We start from the raw sequence: 18,341 nt of genomic DNA on the forward strand, positions 1-18,341 counted from the left end.
TTCTTATCTCAAGGAGATATCTTTCACTATTTCACAATTAAGTTTGATAGTTACTGTGAGGGTGTTTTGTTTTTTGTTTTTTTTTGTAATTTACATCAGAGTTTGGAAGTTCTCTTCTTTTTCTACCTTGTTTAGTTTTAAACATGAATGGATGTTGAGTCTTATTATTGAATTTTTAGAGCTCTCTGTATATTCTGGATATAAGTCTTTTATCAGACATGTGATTTGCACGTATTTCCCCTTGGCAGCTTGTCCTGTATCTTTTGAAGAGCACAAATTTTCATTTTGATGAAGTCTAATTTACTGTCTTCTTTTCTGGATCATGCCTTTGGTGTCATATCTAAGAAATCTTTGCCTAAGCTAAGGTCCCAGAGATTTGTACATTTTCTCCCTGAAGTTTTATAGTTTCAAGTTTTATATGTAGGTCTACATCTTTTTAGAGTTACTTTCTGCATTTAGGATGTAAGGTAGGGTCTAAGTTCTTTTTATTTTTTGCATTTGTCTATCCTGCTATTCGGGAATCCTGAAGGGGGGTTATGTCTGTTTCTGACAGAGTTTACACTGGGCTCACGCACCCTGATTGTATTTATCCCATCAGGGCCAGGGTAGGGCTGCAGGAGAGAAAACCAAAAAAGCCTGTCCAAACAGGATGTTGGCCAACCCGTTCAAGGGCCCTTATCGGCATTTCCATCAGTAGCTCTGACCAGCCCAAGCCCAGGGCCTGCCACCGCACCCTTACCCCTTCCTATGGCTTCGGGCTTAGGAACACGCCTTGGTACCCAAACAAAGCAAGGGCCACTGGGTCCTGAAACCACAGTACCTTCTGGAGGGTGCGACCTCTGGGTCCAGGGCCTTCTGCTCCTCTCTGACCCCGCTTCCCTCCCTCAGCCCCACCCCAAGCTAGCTGTGCCTCCCTGTGCCCCAGCCACACCTGTTCCCACCAACCTGGAGAGGGCAAAAAGCAAACATTCCCAGCAGACATGTCCAGGTGTGTCCTGGATCTGGGTAAGGCTGGGGACTCCTTGCCCCATGGGAGGGGTGGCCCACCCTCCCAGCCCCTCTCCCCACCTGTGCCTCTCCCTGTTAGTCGTGAGAAAGAGTAACAATAGAAACTAGGGGAACGGGGGGGAAAGGGGGGCAGCAGGCAGCCCTACAGAGACCATGCGGGGAAAAACACCCAGCCTGGGGTGAAAGATTAACTCACTGTGAGGCCCAACCCAATTGTTTAGACATAAAATCTCTGTATATATGAGAGCTGTTCTGTGGGTCTGATCATCTATTCTTCCTGTGAATGAATGCCTGGGCCCAGTCAGGTCCCGTGCCTTCTCGGCTCGGAACCCTCCGCGGCTCCCATCTTACTCAAGGTAAAATCCAAAGTCCTCCCGAGGCCCAAGAGGACCTGCACGATTTGGCCCGTCGCTTCCCCACCTCACCTCCTATTATCTCCCTCCCTCCCTGCCACCAGGCAGGCTCCTGCCTCAGGGCCTTTGCATGGACTGTTCCCTCTGTCCTGAATACCCTCTCTTAGATCTTTTCACTCTGTCTGCCTCAAGCCTTTACACGGATGTCATCACCTATTTAAAAATCTCAGCTCCCTTCCCCTAGCTGTTCCTAGCCTTACCCCTGCTTTAACTTTCTATATAGCACATGCCACCTCCTACTGTCATTATAACTCATGCATTTACCTATAGCATCAGCCACAGGAGGAAGGGTTTTTTCCTCTGGTCCTGTTCACTTCTGTATCCTTAGCGTCTAGACCAGGGACAAGCACACAGTAGGGGCTCAATAAACATTTGTTGAACGAATTACTTTCTCTTCCACCCTTTGTCCCCTTAGGTCTAGTGGGGTTAGCCCCACCCCCATCACCAGTAATGACCACATGACTCAGGCATGCCAATAGACACAGTCCTTCCTTTCCAGACACAGTGATTGGTTCCTAAATGACATATGGCCTCAGTCTGTCCAATGAGAGGTAGCCCATGATTGTTGCTAAAGCTATCTGGCCAATCTGCTTTCTCATTTTTCTCTGGAGTTTCTGGGCTGATAAAATATAAACCAGGGATCGCTGAGGCCATTTCATCCCCATGGGAAATGACTACCTGCGAGTGAAGCTCACCAGAGGAAAGCTTAGTTGAAAGAGGGAGAGTTCTTTGTTCGAGACCCTGGATCCAGCTGTGCCTGAAGCCAACAACCTTAGGCTTTTCGGTTACATAAACCAATAAAATCTTCTTTTTTTTCCTTAAGCCAATTAGGGTTTGAATACTTGCAACTGAAATAGTCCTGACTAATTCTTCCTTCCTTCTTTTTTTTACCCCTTCCTTCTCTCTCTCTCCCTCTCCTCTCTCTGCCCTCCTTTTCTCCTTTATTTCCTTCTGCCTCTCCAACACAACTGAGTCAAACTTCCCCTTTCACCTTCCCTCCAAACAGCCCTCCCCATGCTGCTCCCTCCCTCGGCCTCCTTCAGCTCCCTGTCCTCCACCCCCTGCCTGTGGGACTCTGCCAAATGTGTGCAAATCCCAGCTGCCCCGCTAGAAGGCTGTGTGCCCGCAGTAAATGACTTCATTTCCCCATCCATAAAATGGGAGCATATCAGCCTGACCACTATTCCCATGTCTGCCTCCTCCCTAACCACTTCTGTCTGACTGGTCACCTGGGCCTCACTTGTCCACCCTCTCTGGCTTGCTGTCCTCAAGCTCTGCTCAGAATGCTGGGACCGAGTCCATCCCGTGACCTGCAGAAGGAGATTCTGACACATCCTGGCCTCTGGGGCCACCAGTCAGGACCCAGGACTCTGAGGGGACTGTTGCCATCATGGCCATTTTACACATGAGGAAATTGAGCCTGAGGTAACCCAGCCAGGACGCAAACAAGGTCGTTTCTCAGAGGAGTAAAAGCATGATAGGCAGGAGGCTTCTCAGCAAAGGAGTGGTTCCTGGGGCAACAAAATAATCAAGGAGGGCTCCCTAGAGGAGGTGATATTTTAGGGCCAGAGCTTCCCAGACACAGCACCATGGGGAAGTAAGCCATATGGGGGAACTTCAAGGGCAAAGGGTCTGACCTGGGAACCAGGGTGGCGTGTTTAGGGCCCAGTCAGGGGGTTAAGAGGAAAGCAGGGGGGTGGCCAAGTTTTAACACATTACTACACATCCAGGCAGGAAACTGAGCCGCCCCCCTCGGGAGGGACGGGAAGGCTGAAGGTGTTGGGTGAGCTCTGGGTGAGGGCCGCCACCTCATGCCTACCAGGGTTTCCTGTCTGAGAGGGCAGCCATGCGTGGTGCACTTCCTTCTGCTCCTTCTCAGTGCCTAGGTCATTGCGGCTTTGACCCCATTTAACAGATGAGGAAACCAAGGCTCCAAACAGACACCCCTTAGGCCCAGAACCATCAGCTCCAGCTTTTCCAGGCCTTGCAGCTGCCCAGGTAGGCCAGGATCAGAGGAGCCCTGGGCCCACCAGGGGGTCTCACTTGGGATCCTTAAGACCATCCCTTGGCCACCTCCTTCAGGAAGTGCTCCGGTCTTTCTCTGGCCTGGGACTCCCCCTCCTCTGAATTCAGCCCTTGCCTGTGACCAGCCCAGAAAGTGGGTTTTCTGAGGGCAGACGGGTGGCTTTGGGTCCTCGCAGCTCTGCCCAGCTCGCCACAGACTTCCATGCAGGGAAACGGGGAAGACCCGAAGTACATGGGGCTTCTGGAAGGGGAAATATTTTGGTTCTCAGAAGCCTCAAGAATTGCCAGATTCCCAACCAATTAGGGGTAATTAACCCTTTGAAAGGCAGTAATTAAGTCTATGCCTCTGAAACCATAATTAGAAGCTCCAGGAGACTCTGTCCCCTCCCCACGAGCCAGGCAAACCCCAAAGCTGAGGCCACAGGACTGGGGACTGGGCTCTGTTCCCCTCCTGGGGCTGAGTGAGACCCACAGAGTCCTTAGGGACCCCCCCATGTGGGGACCGAGGGAGCAGCACTAGTGGAACCCCAGCATTTCCCTGCAGAGTCCCGTTCGGGGTTGTCAGGCCACACAGAGGGACTTTGTTCTTGGAGGGTGTGAAGGCGGAGGGGCTGCGCTGGGCTGGGGTCCAGGGCATGGGACTGCTGACACCCCTGAGGGCTTCCTCACCTGCCAAGAGGAGCTGAAGCAGAGACCCCGGCCTCAAATGGGGGTGAGGATGCCGGGACACAGGCCAGCCACGGGGAGGATGGAGGCAGTCCTGGGTGGGAAAGACAGGGTGCTCACCACGGCTGACAGGCACTGGTGCCATGGCTCCTGTGTGGCTCCCGTGTCTGGTGGCCAGGGGAACGAGGAGGGGGCTTGCCAGCAGAGACTACCCCCTGCTCCAATGCCCATGGACTGTTTGGTGAGGGGCAGTTGGCCACAAGGAACCCTGGTACATGCAGATTCTCACAGACCCCTGGCTTTGCCACAGTTCCAACAAGCTAGCCCTGGGCATCCCCCAAAGAGCCCCTTCCTGTTCCCCCAGTCCTAGCCAGTCACTCCACCCCATGCCCCTCCACTGCACATGTCCCTTGATGGTGCACTTGGAGCAGACATCACCAGAGGCAAAGGCACATGGGCTGGGGCTTTTCTCTGAGGGGACACCTGGTTCCGGGCTGGCATGGTGGGTGGGGAGGGTAAGGCAGATGAGCAACTCTGTGGAGCTGGGAGGTGGAGAGCTTTCTGCTCAGAGTGAGGTTTATTATATTCCCCTTGGGAGTGTGAGGTTGGATTCATCTTCAACAGAGGCCTTAACATCCCACCCCACCTCCCCTCCACTCTCAGCTCTAGCCACCCTGACCTCTTTTCTTGTTACTCCAACACCTCAAGCTCCTGTCTGCCCCAGGGCCTTTGCACTGATTGTGCCCTCCCCGGACTTGACATGGCAGGGGCTATATCCCTCTCAGGCCTGAGTGCACAAGGTGTGTCCCTGGGGAGCTCTCCCCACTCACCATAGCCAGAGCAGACGTCCCTTCCTCAGTCATTAGTTACAGCCCTCAGTTTACTTTCTCTTTCAGAATACTTACCCAGCAGTGACCTGGGTGTTGTCGCCTTCCTCTTCCATCTTCCCCCAGACCCTAAGCTCCAGCATGGCAGGGAGGTTTACCTGTTCCATTCCTTCTCTGTCCTCTGAGTCCAGAACAGAGCCTGGTATACAGTGGGTGCTCAATAAATGCTGTGGGTGGTGGGAGTGCTACATAGATGAGAAGGCATGTGTGGAAAGAGTGGCTGGGAAAAGCGGGACGTGGAGGGGAACTTCATAGGCAGGGGCTGCTTGCAACACTACTGTGGGGGCCGAAGGGCCCGGAAGGGTAGAACCCAGAGGGCGACCCACTTTCCAAGAGCCTCACGCACATCCCCACGGTGGCCCACAGGTGGCGCTCGTTCCCCATTCTGCAGCGGCGGGATCCCGGGTGGGAAAAATCCAAGCATTTGGCTGTAGGGGGAGGCACCTCCAGATTTAGCCCGCTGCCCTGCCTGCCTCCTCGGGACAGCCCCTGGCCTCGAATTTGGACGTTGCCGCGGGTGCCAACTCCTGGGAGTCTGAGAGGCTTGGGGATGATGGGCTTGGGGTGTGAGGGTGAGGGACGGAGGGCTCTGCCCCTCCACCCCACTTCCCTGCCTGCTTCTGCTCCCCACAAAGCCAGCTAAGAGGGCCTATGATTGGAAGAGGGGTACATGGGCGAGGGGGAGGCTTGCTCTGTGTATGTACCAGCTCCATCCGGTACAGGCTGGCGCTGGGATGGGCACAGCGTGTGGCGCCCAGTGCGCCCTGGAAGAGCACCATGGGAGGGTGAGTGGAGGAATCCCCATTTGCAGACAGAAACCCGAGGCTCAGGAAGGCCACCTCGACTCATCCAGAGTCCCGGGGCCGGAAGTGGCGAGGCTGGGGTCGGCCCCCCAGGGATGTCTGACTCCAAGGACAGCAGGTTTAAAATCCATTTAAAAATGGATTTCTGAGTTACTCTAAGTGATACAGGAATCCCTTTGGGGTAGCGAAAGTCCTCTCAGCCCCCACACCCTGACTGGGAGGGCCCCTTTCCTGCCTGCTTTCTCTGCCTTCCCACAGTGTCTACACACACCACGGGGGGAAGGGGAGGCATCTGAACTTCTGCTGGGGTCGTGGGCACACACTTCCTCTCCCTGGGCCTCAGTTTCTGCATCTGTCAAATGGGCTTAATGGCACTGAACCATCTCCCCAGATGGCTGTGGGGATTGAAGGAGTCATTCATGCGACAAGCCCTTGGAGCAGAGCCCTGCACCCGGGCGGCGCCTACGCAGGGTGAGCCCCCTCTGGTGGTCTCCGCATCCTGGGTGGAAACAGCGGGCTTGAGCGTTCCTGCTATTTTCCTAGCGTGAGGCCCTGGGCACAGGTCGTCTCTCCGGTCTGAGGCTGCCTGCCTGGGAACCCCACTGCGTGTTTGTGTTTGACTGATGTGCATTCGCTCAGCAATTTTGATGTGGGGATCAGGGTGTGTGGCAAGGTGTAGGGTCCACTGGGTTTCTGCAGATCAGGGTTTTTCAGCCTCCACACTCCTGACATGGGGAAATGAGTCATTCTTTGCTGTGGGGACTGTTTTGGGCACTTGAGGATATTTAGCAGACTCAGTGACAGGCCACTGGATCCCAGCAGCATCTCCATCCTCAACTGTGGCAACCGGAAATGTCTGCCGACCTTGCCAAACACCCTCTGGGGAGCAAAAGCACCCACTTTGAGAACCACTGCTGTATACCCTTCTGGTGTACACTCTGCATTTCTACCTTTCTGCGGGAGCCTTGGTTTGGCTTCCCCAGAAGCAGACCCTGAACACAAGGATCTGAGGGCACACGGTTTATTGGGGAGATAAAATGGACGGTTGCATCCCCTCCAAATTCACATGTTGAAATCCAACCCCCCGAGGTGACAGCAGGTGGAGGTGAGGCCTTTGGGAGGTGATCAGGTCACAAGGGTGGGGCCCCTGGAAATGGGATCAGTGCCCTTATGAAAGGACCCCAGGCGGCTCCTTGTCCCTTCGGCCACGTGAGCACACAGCAAAATGAACCGGGAAGGGCGTCTTCCATCAGAAATAAATGCCACACAGGCTGTGGTACTTTGTCCCGATGGCCCCAGTGCACAAAGATGGGAGACATGGGCAGGGAACTTGGGGAGGGGAAAGCCAGGGTAGACAAGGGCTGGTTCCTCTGGGAGCATCTGGGAGACCCTGTGGGCCCCTCACCTGCCCGGAGAGGGAGCAGAGGTATTTATCCACCAAGTCCCTCTGCCTCAGGCCAAGGGCTGCTCCGGGGCACTCCTGCCCCACTTCTGGCTGCTGGCCATGTGCGCTGCAGCCGTAGGGCCTGGATGGGCTGGAGGTTCAGCAGAGTCTGGAAAGGGGGCTTCGTCACCTTTCGCGTGACTGCTCCTTGGGGCGGGGGCTCTCTCGGGCTGTCTGAGCCAGGCTGTGCCAGCCCATCCCCATCTCTGCAGCCGGCTGTGTGTATATTTGGTGTGCCAGTGTGTGTTTATCTGCCGTGCATGTGTTTGCGTCTGTATTTATCTGGCACGGGTGTGCACGTCTTTGTTTTCCCTTCTGCTCTGTCTCCACTAACATGGGGGAAACTTCTGTTTTTAATCAAGGGCCAGGGAACTGTCTCAATGCCACATTAGCGAAACGGCATTATTAATTAGGCTGCTTGGAATGTCTCCCCAAGCCTTCCCTGAGGCTGAGCCGGGGGTGCCCCCCACCAGACCCTTCTAGTGGGAGGGGCAACAGCAAGGAGGCATCCTGCCCGCTCTTTGTGTGCCAGAGAGAGAAATTGAGGCACGTGGCTGTGGGAGGCCTCTCGGTCGGCAGCCAGATAAAGGGAGTTCTGGGCGCAAAAGCAATTTACAGGCATAAAGGCTTGATGGACACCCTTGCACGTATAGGAAAAAGAATTCTTGTCCTGTTTACAGAGGAGGAAACCGAGGCTTGGGAGGTGACCCAGGGGAGGTCTCTGCCAGCCCTTCCCTGCCAGCCAGCCCGGGGCAGCCTGAATAATCCCTGTTGCTTGGCAGGGTGCCAGCTTCCTCGTACTTTCCTTCCTTGGACGCCCCAGACCCAGGGGCCTGGCTGGCTCTGTGAACACAGATATTAATTAGCATTAATTAATAAGCCCCTGCAGGGTGAAGGAGGTGCTTCTCCATCCCCAAGCTCTGAAGGGATCTAGAGGCTGACTCGGGTCCCTGGTGTGTGACAGTCAGCCTAGGGTGGGCAAGGGTTCCTGGGTCCCTGAGGTGGAGACCCAGCCCCTGCATCTTTCGGAGGCTGCAGAACAAACCACCTTCAGCCTTGAGGGGACGCTCACCCCATTTGCTGGGAGATGGAGCCCATGGTTCCCCAGAGGGTCACATGTTGGGCTCTGGCAACTACTGGGCGACACTTTACTGTCCCCTTGTCTCAGTTTCCTCATCTCTGACATGAAAGTAATTACTGCCCTGCGGGGTTGCTAGGAGAAATAAACGACCACGTGTATTTCATGGCAGGTACACACGTGTAACCATGGGAGTCCATCACCAGTTGTGACAGTTGTGAAAAGACCAGCTCTGCCACCTGCCAGCTGAGTGACCTGGACATAGGGATTTATTGTCCCCATGTATCAGTTTCTCCATTTGTGACATGGGGCTACACAATACAGACTTGGTGGTATCACTGTAAAAATTAAAGAATGCTCCTAAAATGCTTAGGATGGTGCTGAATGTTTTATAAGTGCATGATTAGTATTGGCTAAATCAAGGCAGAGAAGAAATAGCCATGGTTGGCCTAAAGCTTGGAGGTGTGGGGGTCGAGGCAGGAACATGTGCCCCCCCAAGTAAAGGTTAACTTTGATCATATAAAGGAAGTCAGACCATACTTATGATTGGTCCTGAGGGCAATTTTGCGGTTGAGGTGTGTTCCCTCCAAAGATATGTCCAAGTCCTAACCCCTAGTACCTGCAAATGTGACCTTATTTGGAAATGGGGTCTCTGTAGGTAACTCATTCAGTTAAAATGAGGTCATACTGGATTAGGACAGGCCCTGAATCCAATATAACAGGTGTCCTTCTCAGAAGAGCACACAAAGACCTGAATACAGAGAAGGCTGTGTGAGGATGGAGGCAGAGACTGGGACGGGGCAGCCGCAAGCCAGGAAGGCCGAGGGTTGCTGGCAGTCCCAGAAGCCAGCAGAGAGGCAGGGGCCCACTTCTCCCTCAGGGCTTCCAGAAGGATCCAGCCCTGCCGTCACCTTGGTTTCAGATCCCTGGCCTCCAGACAGTGGGATAATGAATGCCTCTTGTTTTCATCCAGGGGCTTGAGGTCTTTTGGCCTTTGCCAGCGAAAATGAGTACAGACACCCACTAGCTTTTTCACAGTTGCGTGCTATTTCACAGGACCACTGCTGATGGTCTTCTCCTTTATCCAGTCACACGAGTTGTTTCCCATCTCCCATGGTCACAAACAGGCCTGCCAAAAACACCCTGGCTCTGGCCTCCGTGTTCAAGAGCAGTTATTCCATGTGGCCGGCCACCCAGAAAGGAAGCTGAAGGAGGGTTTGTGCACCCTGCGTTCTAACGCATGTTGCCAAGCTGCACCGCCCCCCAAGGGCTGGGCGGTTCACCCCACTCCGAATGCGAGCGTCCCAGGAGTTTATTTTCGACGTGGGTCAGGGCTGCCCAATGATGCTGCGTTCTAGCTACAATGGTGCTTCTGCTCCAGGGAGAGCGTCAGAAGCGTTCTTAACCCATCCCTTGGGCACTGAGTACTGCAGTGACTCTCTGGGATTTTATCAACCACCACCCATTGGTCATTGGCCAAGGGCTGCTCCAGCAGCGTGCTTGCTCTGCAGAGCTTTCGGCCGGCCCTGGGGACGGTCAAGAGGACAGGGGCTGGTGGATGCAAGAGAAAGGTCAGCACGCCCAGGGGCTCCCGGCGCTGGACGCTGACGTGCTGGGGAAACAGAGACGGGCAATAAACAGAACAAGCAAACCAGGGACATGTTTGGGGCTAGGCGCACGTGTTGGAGGAAAATGGACAGAGCAGGACAACGGGGAGGGGAGGATGGGGCCAAGGTGGGCACCCAGCAGGCGACTAAGAAATATTCTGTGCTTCTTTCTAGTGCGTGGAGAGTTGGAGAGAGAGAGAAGAAGCCGGTGTGGAATAGGCACCTGGGCAGGGTGGGAGGAGAGGGAGGGGAGCGGTAATGATGCTGAAAAGTAATCGGCCCTGTCTCTCTGGGAGGCAGCGAGACTCTAATTAGAATGAAAATGTGGTTTAATGAGGATGAAAACGGTAATTGCGCTGGGCAGTGCAGTCTCTGTGTCCGCATGTCTCCCCAGTGCCACTTTCCCAGGGGGACCCTTCTGGACCTCCAGGGGCTGGGACGGGAGTGCAGGTGAGAGCGGCCTTGAGACTGGGGAGGGTCTTGTTGGGGTTCTGTTTCCCCCAGGGGCCCTCCCAGGTGGCACCCGGGGAAGGAAGCTGTAAGAGCCCCTGCTGCCCCTGGGCTGGTGCTGGGTACCCGAGGCCCTGTTTTTCCATCCCTAACTTTAGCATTAATATCAATACAGCAAACGGTGGAAAGGAAACAGTGCTTTTATTTATTGAACACCTACTATGTGCCAGGCACCGTTCCAAGCCCTTTACCAGCTAACTCATGGGATTGTTAAAATTATCCCCATTTTACAGATGGCAAAACTGAGGCACAGAGAAACCCCAGGCCCTGACAGGACTATATTAAAGAATGGGTGAGAAAGTTAGGTTCCAGTAGCCAGGGGCCTTTTTTTTCCTTAACCAAAGGGTTGTCAGCCTTTGAAGCCAGGGACCCTCCTACCTGCCTCCCCCTGGCACAGTTTCCTTGCCTATGCTTGAGGTGATGCCCCTTCCTCTCTACCTTCCACTGTACTGGAGGAAATGGGTGTGGCTGGAAGGAGGTGGGCATGGATGGGTTCCCATCCCTTCTGAACCTGGAGGTGGCAGAAGCTGAGGCATTCCTGTGCGCTGCAGAACTGGGACCGAAAGGCCTGAGCTCTCTTGTCATGGAAAGGTGAGGTGTTCTTCAAATGTTGGTCTGGATAATACTGAGGTTTATAAGACCTCAGGGCCTCCACTTTTGCTTCTAGAGGCACCAATAAAATGCAGCAAAGACTCGTCAAGACAGAAACATTCACTGAGCCCTGGCAGGCAATAAAAGCAGGCCTGTCTGGCCTTTCAAAGTGGTCCCAGGTCAAGAGAGATTAAATTGGTTGGCCACATATATGGCAGACAAAACTGTAAGAGCCTTCATACACAAAGAGTATTTATGAATCACTAATAAAAAGGTGAAATTCCAAGTGTGAAACTGTCATAGGCATGAATAGGAGGCTCACAAAGGAATGATATAAAGTCAACAAGCCTTTCCAAAGATGCAAAATCTGACCATTCATGAACCAAAGACGTACTTTTACTTGTCAAGTTTATCGACGTGTGTGAAGTTATGGGAAAGCACACTCATACTCTCTCATGGGCGTGTAAACTGATACATCTTTCTTGGAGGATATTTGTAGTGACTCTCTGACTCATCTCTAGGAAAATGCAAAGATTTATAAAGAATAAAGCAGGGTAGTAAAAGCCCTGTTGTCAGACAGTTGGGGTTCACATCTTGGCTCCACCACCTATGAATTAAATGTTCTCAGGCATGTGACTTAATGTTACAGAGCCTCCATTTTCTCACCTGTGCAATGGGAGTATCATAAGGACTCTATGAGGTAATGTGAATGACATGCTTAGCCTCTTGCCAAGCACGCACTAGGGGCTTGCTATTATTATCATTATGAAAACCTTTAAGAAAAGCTGGAAAACAATGGATGTGGTTGTGCCTGGGGGGTTGACTAAATGCATAGAAGAAAATGACCAAACCTATATTCATTAGCACCGCGTGACCTCTGTAGTGTATTAATTGAAAAACAAAATGGAAACAGATCTCAAACATCATGTATAGGCACATATTTGAGCATTTTTATCATGAATCAAAGAATTAATTTTTCGTATTGCAGTGTAGTCTACCCAGATCCAGAACTGAAACAACAATTTCATGAAGTAATATTTATCCTTTCTCTGTGCAGTGGGTCCTGAGATTTGTTTTTGTTCCATTCTGAAAGGCAGGCCATTCACACAAATGCAGTATTTCTCCCTTCAAAGTTCCAGTTGTCGGCACCTTGACCCCCAGTAAAGGGTGGTGTCTAGGCAGCAACTAAGGCAAAGGTGGGAGGGAGCAGGGCACAGTGATGGCTCTGCCCCACTGGCTGATTTCAGCCCTAACAGCGGGTTGTGGTGCATATATGTGAACTCGTGTATATGTGCGCATATGTGCATGTATGTGCATATGTGTGTGTGCATGTGCACATATATGCCAGGGTTGGGATAAGAGTGAGGTATGAGGCAGTCACCTCAGGAGACAAATTTAAGAGGGTGTCAAAAAGCTCAGGCATCAAGATAAATATTTTAATGCAATAATTTTTTTTTTTGAGAGGGCATCTCTCATATTTATTGATCAAATGGTTGTTAACAACAATAAAATTCTGTATAGGGGGGTCAATGCTCAATGCACAATCATTAATCCATCTCAAGCCTAATTCTCGTCAGTCTCCAATCTTCTGAATCTTCTGAATCCAATCTTCTGAAGCATAACGAACAAGTTCTTACATGGTGAACGAATTCTTACATAGTGAATAAATTCTTACATGGTGAACAGTACAAGAGCATTCATCACAGAAACTTTCGGTTTTGATCACGCATTGTGAACTATAAACAATCAGGTCAAATATGAATATTCGTTTGATTTTTATACTTGATTTATATGTGGATCCCACATTTCTCCCTTTATTATTGTTATTATTTTTATTTTTAATAAAATGCTGAAGTGGTAGGTAGATGCAAGATAAAGGTAGAAAATATAGTTTAGTGCTGTAAGAGGGCAAATGTAGATGATCAGATGATCAGGTGTGTGCCTATGGACTAAGTATTAATCCAGGCTAGACAAGGGCAGCAAAACATCCACGGATGCAGAAGATTTCTCTTAAAACAGGAGGGGTGAGGTTCTGAGCCTCACCTCTGTTGATCCCCAAATTCTCACCTGATGGCCCCCCTGCGACTGTGCCTGTCTTAGGTTGTTCCTCCCTTGAGGAATCTTACCCGTCTCTGGCTAACCAGTCATCTTCCAGGGCCATACAGGGAAATGTAAAGTTGGTAAGTGAGAGAGAAGCCATATTGTTTGAAAAGGTTAGCTTTTTACTTCTTTGCAGATTTATGCCCTGTGGCTTCTATTCAATGCAATAATTTTTAAAAAATCAAAATAATGGAAAAACCTGTATTGACAAAGTACCCGCTTTTTATATACAACCAAGATTGAACCTTGATTTCAAGACTCAGCGTCACTCACCTCATTCCAGTATCCATGCACACAGGGGTATCCGTGAGCGTGAGTGAACACACACGTTTGCTTGCTTTTGCTTTGCTCATGTGGTGTGAGTGTTGTATATACATGAGTACAAGGCGTGTGCATATGTAGACATTTGTAGGTGTGTGTACATGTGCACACCTGTGTGTGTGTGTGTGTGTGTGTGTGTGTGTGCATGCCTGCATGCCCACAGAAACGTCCAGAAAGATACCCTTCGAGTGGTAACCGTACTTCCTTCCAGGAAGTGAGAATTCAGGTATTTTCCTCTCTTTGTCCTTGCCTCGATTTTCTCCCCCTGGTACGTGTCTCGTTATAAGAATGAAAAGAAAGTCATTTACACTACGGAGAGACAGTCGTAGGGCAGAGTGTCCCCTTCAGGGAAACTAGGGAATCGCAGAGATCCCCAAACCTACTGACAATTAATAATCGCTGATGTTCACTGAGCTTTTGCCCTGGGCTGGGGAATGGCGCTGAATGTTTTCAATGTGTCATTTCATTGTTCTTCATTCATGGCTGTATCCAGGCAGGTGCACTGTGTGGAGGAAATATCTGCTGAATGAATGAATGAAGAAATGAATGAGTCATCATCCTGGAAGCCAGGACTGCTGTGGTCAGCCTTTGACTCTTCCCTCTGCCTGGAATGCCCTACCTGATGGCTGGCCCCTTCTTGTCATTTAGACTCCAGTTAAAGTTGCCTCCTCCAGGAAGCCCTCTCTCCTGCCCTGTTGACATCAACCCATCAGCATAATTTTATTCTCTAAACAGCCCATTTCTTCTTTTTACCACTCACCTCCCTGCTGAGGGCAGACCTCATCTCCCTTACCACTGTATCCCCACCCCTCACATTCAGCACCTGGCACATAGTGGGTAATAAATATTTGCTGTAAATTGATATTGTAATACATATTTTCAGTATTTGCTGAATAAATGAATGACACCCCTGTCCCATTACAAATGAAGAGATTGAAGCTCGGAGGCTCAAAGTCACCTGCTTTTCGGTGTTGGGACCAGGTTTTAAACCCCTGTTCCTGATGCCAGAGCTTGTGCCATCACCCAGAACACTGTGCTCTCCCCCGGATGGCACCAGGCCCTGATGCCCTGACTTGTCATCTGGGTCCCTGAAGCTGCTTCCAAGTGGACCAGCTGCCAGGAGAGTCTGGGTCCCACAGGTGACACATGGGACGTGGCTTATGCTGTAGGTCGGATTTTCCCCCCAAAAGACATATCCAAGTCCTAACTCCCGGAACATGTGAACGTGGTCTAATTTGAGAACAGGGTCTTGCCCATGTCATTAAGGATCTCAAGATAGGAGCACCCTGGATTGCTCAGGTGGGCCCCAAATCCTCTGACAAGTGTTCTTATAAGCGACAGAAAGGACAGAAAAGAAAAAGGCTGTTTGAAGGCAGAGGCAGAGCCTGGCTGACTCAGTCCAAAGCTAAAGACCCCAGCGGCACCCAGGAGCTGGAGGAGGCCAGGAAGGGCTCTCGCCTCGAGCTTTGCAGGGCGCAGGCCAGGCCCACATCTCGATTTCACATTCTGGTCTCCAGAACTCTGAAGAGTAAACTCCTGTTGTTGAAGCCCCCTGGCTCGTGGTTATTTGTCACAGCAGCCGCAGGAAGCAAACACAGACTATTCTTCCAATTCAGCACAAACGTTGTCAAATGTAAGAAAGATTGAAAGCATTGTCCAGTGAGTAAGCGCCCGCACACCCGCCACCTGGAGTCTGCAGGGACATTTGACCCTCTTGGTCATTATCTGTCCTATCCATCTATGAATTAAATGATTAAAATGATTAAACTTTATTATTAAAAATGTTATTAAGAATTAAAATTCTTAAGAAATTTTTTTAAATGGTTTTAGGTTCACTGCAAAATTGAGTGGAAGGTACAGAGCCCTCCCATATGCCCCTTGCCCCCACACATGCACAGCCTCCCCATTATCCACATCCCCGCCAGGTGGTCCACTTGTCCCCGTCAATGAGACTGAATTGCCACGTCGTCATCATCGCTGAGTCCATAGGTGACATTGGGGGTCACTCTTGGCGGTATATGCATTCTGTGAGTTTGAATGAATTGTGTAACTGCCTGTACCCACTGTGACAGTGTGGCACAGACTAGTTTCTCTGCCCTAAAATTCCTCTGTGCTCCGCCTGGTCAGCCCTCCTTGGCCACACCAACCATGGAGCTTTTTACTGTCCCCCCCATGGTTTTGCCTTTAGAGAATGTCCTCCAGTTGGAATCCTACAATATGTAGCCTTTTTAGACCGGCTTATTTCACTTAGTGATGTGCATTTAAGGCTCCCCCTGTGCTTTTTGTGGCCTGAGAGCTTGTTTCTTTTCAGTGCTGAATAATACTCCATTGTCTCGGTATACCACAGTGTTTTTTTTTCATTCACTTACCTCATTTTTTTATGCATTTCAAGGTAATTCTTGGTCTCTTCCCCATTTATTTTAACATAGCAGCCAAAGGGGTCTTCAAATCAGATCATGCCCCTTCCCTGCACCACACCTTCCCACACTCAAGTAAAACCCCAGTGCTTCACTGTGCCCTCTGCACCCCCTAACCCATCTCACCTGTCCCCTACTGCCCTCCTGACCTGTGTGGGCCCACGTCGTCACCACTGACCACATGTGCCTACTGAGCACTTGAAAACTATCAGTCCAAATTAGATACACTCCCGGTGAAAACATGCCAGACCTCGAAGACTTAGTTGGGAGAAGAGGATGTAACATATCCCACTAATCATTTTTTTATACTAATTACATGTTGAAAGGGTAGTATTTTGGCCACACTGCATGAAATAAAATACATAATTACAGTGAATTGCATCCATTTCCTTTCTACGTTTTAAAATGTGGCTACTGGAAAATTTAGTCACATCTGTGCCCGCATTTCCGGCTTTATCGGATCCCTGTTGGCCTGCACTGGCTGAGGATGTTGACTCCAGGAGGGCAGGGGTCTTACAAGCCCAATAAATGTTTATTGAATGAATGAATGAATGAATGAATGAATGAAACCAAGCCTGAGTGACAACCAAAGAGGCAGCTTTAAGTCAAAGATTTATTCGGTCCTGGCAGATGAAGATCTCAGCTTCTTCTACCCAGGAAGCCATCTGGAGACCCGATGCCTCTTGAATGGGGGAAGGTAGGCACAGATGGACTCATCACCATGCAGTCTGCACTGAGGGGCAGTCTGGTTGGCCTCCTCCAGCCCCCAGAGACGAGGGCAAGTCTCAGTGACTGTGATTTCTGGGGATACAGAAGAGGGGGGCATGCAGGAAGAGATAACAGAGCTAGGCGTGGGGCTGCGGAGCAAGCTCCACCCAGGTGGGGTCCCCTCCCAGGGGCTGGGCTAGCGGGAAGGGGCTGGGCTGCCTGGCAGGCGGGTCGGAGCCGGGGTGTCTGCTATCGACCACCTAGGCCACTGCAGGGAAGCTTTTAGACCCACCAGCTCATCCCCAAGGAAAGTGGAGGTCTAGGCTTCCCCCTCCCCTAAAGGGGGAGGCCAAGGGCTTCCTTTATCTCCCACATCCCGCCCACCAGAAGAGCTTGCAGGCTTTACTGTGGGCTGAGTATGAATCCCATGGCTTATGCTCCACAGTCAAATGCTGGGGTTGGAATCACCCTGGGATTTGGCTGAAGGATCATTTCCATTTGCTTTGGACCCTGGAGCCCCACCCCATCAAAGTATGGAGCATTTGCACCCAGAGGATCTCAGGAGCACCCCCGCCCTCTCACCCCCCATCCCAGCACTGTTCTGGCTTCTGTCACCAGGGTTAGCTAGCCTTTTAGAGGGTTTCATACAAATAGAATTACAGAGGGTGGCTTCTTTTGTCTGGCTTCTCCTGCTCGGCAAAGAGCATTCTGAGATTATCCAGTTTGCATATAAGTTGTTGCTCCTTTTATTGGTAAGGAGTATTCCATGGTGTGAGTGGACCTCAATTTATGTCTCCATTCTTCTGTTGGTACACATCTGGGCTGTTTTTTCCAGGTTTTTTTTGCAACAACAAATAGAATTGCCATGAACATTTGCCAGCAGATCTTTGCGTGGGCACGTTTTAATTTCTCTTGGGTTAATAACCTATAGACAGAATTGCTGGGATGTAAGGTAAGCCTATAACTTCATTAAACAGAAAACACCTGGCAAACTTTTACGCACACCAGACGTGGATGAGAGTTCCAGTTTCCCCACGTCTCGTCAACACTTGGTATTGTCAGTCTCTAAGTTTGGCCATTGTTGATGGCTTGTAGCCTGGACTATTGCAGTCACCTCCACCTTGAACCCCTACTTCTTCCCTGGCTCCTCCACGGTTGTTTCTCACCTCAGAAATAAGATCAATGTCTTGTCTTTAATATTTCCCTTTTCCTTATAGAAATTGTTCATGCACATGCAAAATTAGAAGAGTATAGCAAGCCCTATGGCCACATCGCCTGACTTCCATGGTAATCCTCATTTTGTCCATCTTGTTTATCTCTCAACTGCCAACTTTTTCTTTAATGAATTATTTTAAAGCAAATTCCAGGTACCATATTGCTTCTGTAAATATCAAGGAATCATCTCAAAATGTAAATCAAATGACATCGTGCCTGCCTTGAAATTGTCCGCTGATTTCACTTGGCTCTTGGAAAAAATTTCAGAATTCTTCCTCCAGCTCTCAGGATGGCCGCTGGCCTCTCTGCCCTCATATTCAACTCTCCTTCCTCCGTCTGCTCCAGTCACACGGTCCTTGTCCTGACCACTCTCAAGCTAGCTCCTTCCTCAAGACCTTTGCACCTGCTATTCCTTCTGCCTGGAATGCTCTTCCCCCAGATATGTGCGTGGTACCTGCAGAGGGCAGCATCTAGGATGGTCTCCAATGGTCCCTGCTTCTTGATCTTCATGTCCTTGTGTAATTTCTTCCTCTTGAGTATGGGCGGGA

General features: G+C 50.7%; 1 long non-coding RNA gene across 1 annotated transcript; it reads left to right on the top strand.

Annotated features, from left to right (window-relative positions):
- The first annotated feature begins 1,281 nt into the window (after window positions 1-1,281).
- LOC140845567 (uncharacterized) lies at window positions 1,282-14,454 on the top strand. The gene is made up of 3 exons (XR_012124409.1): window positions 1,282-1,364; window positions 2,694-2,846; window positions 13,947-14,454. It is a non-coding gene; the product is annotated as an uncharacterized lncRNA (long non-coding RNA).
- The last annotated feature ends 3,887 nt before the right edge of the window (window positions 14,455-18,341 follow it).

This window comes from Manis javanica, chromosome 13 (genome assembly GCF_040802235.1).
Source record: "Manis javanica isolate MJ-LG chromosome 13, MJ_LKY, whole genome shotgun sequence".
NCBI classification, from domain to species: Eukaryota; Metazoa; Chordata; class Mammalia; order Pholidota; family Manidae; genus Manis; species Manis javanica.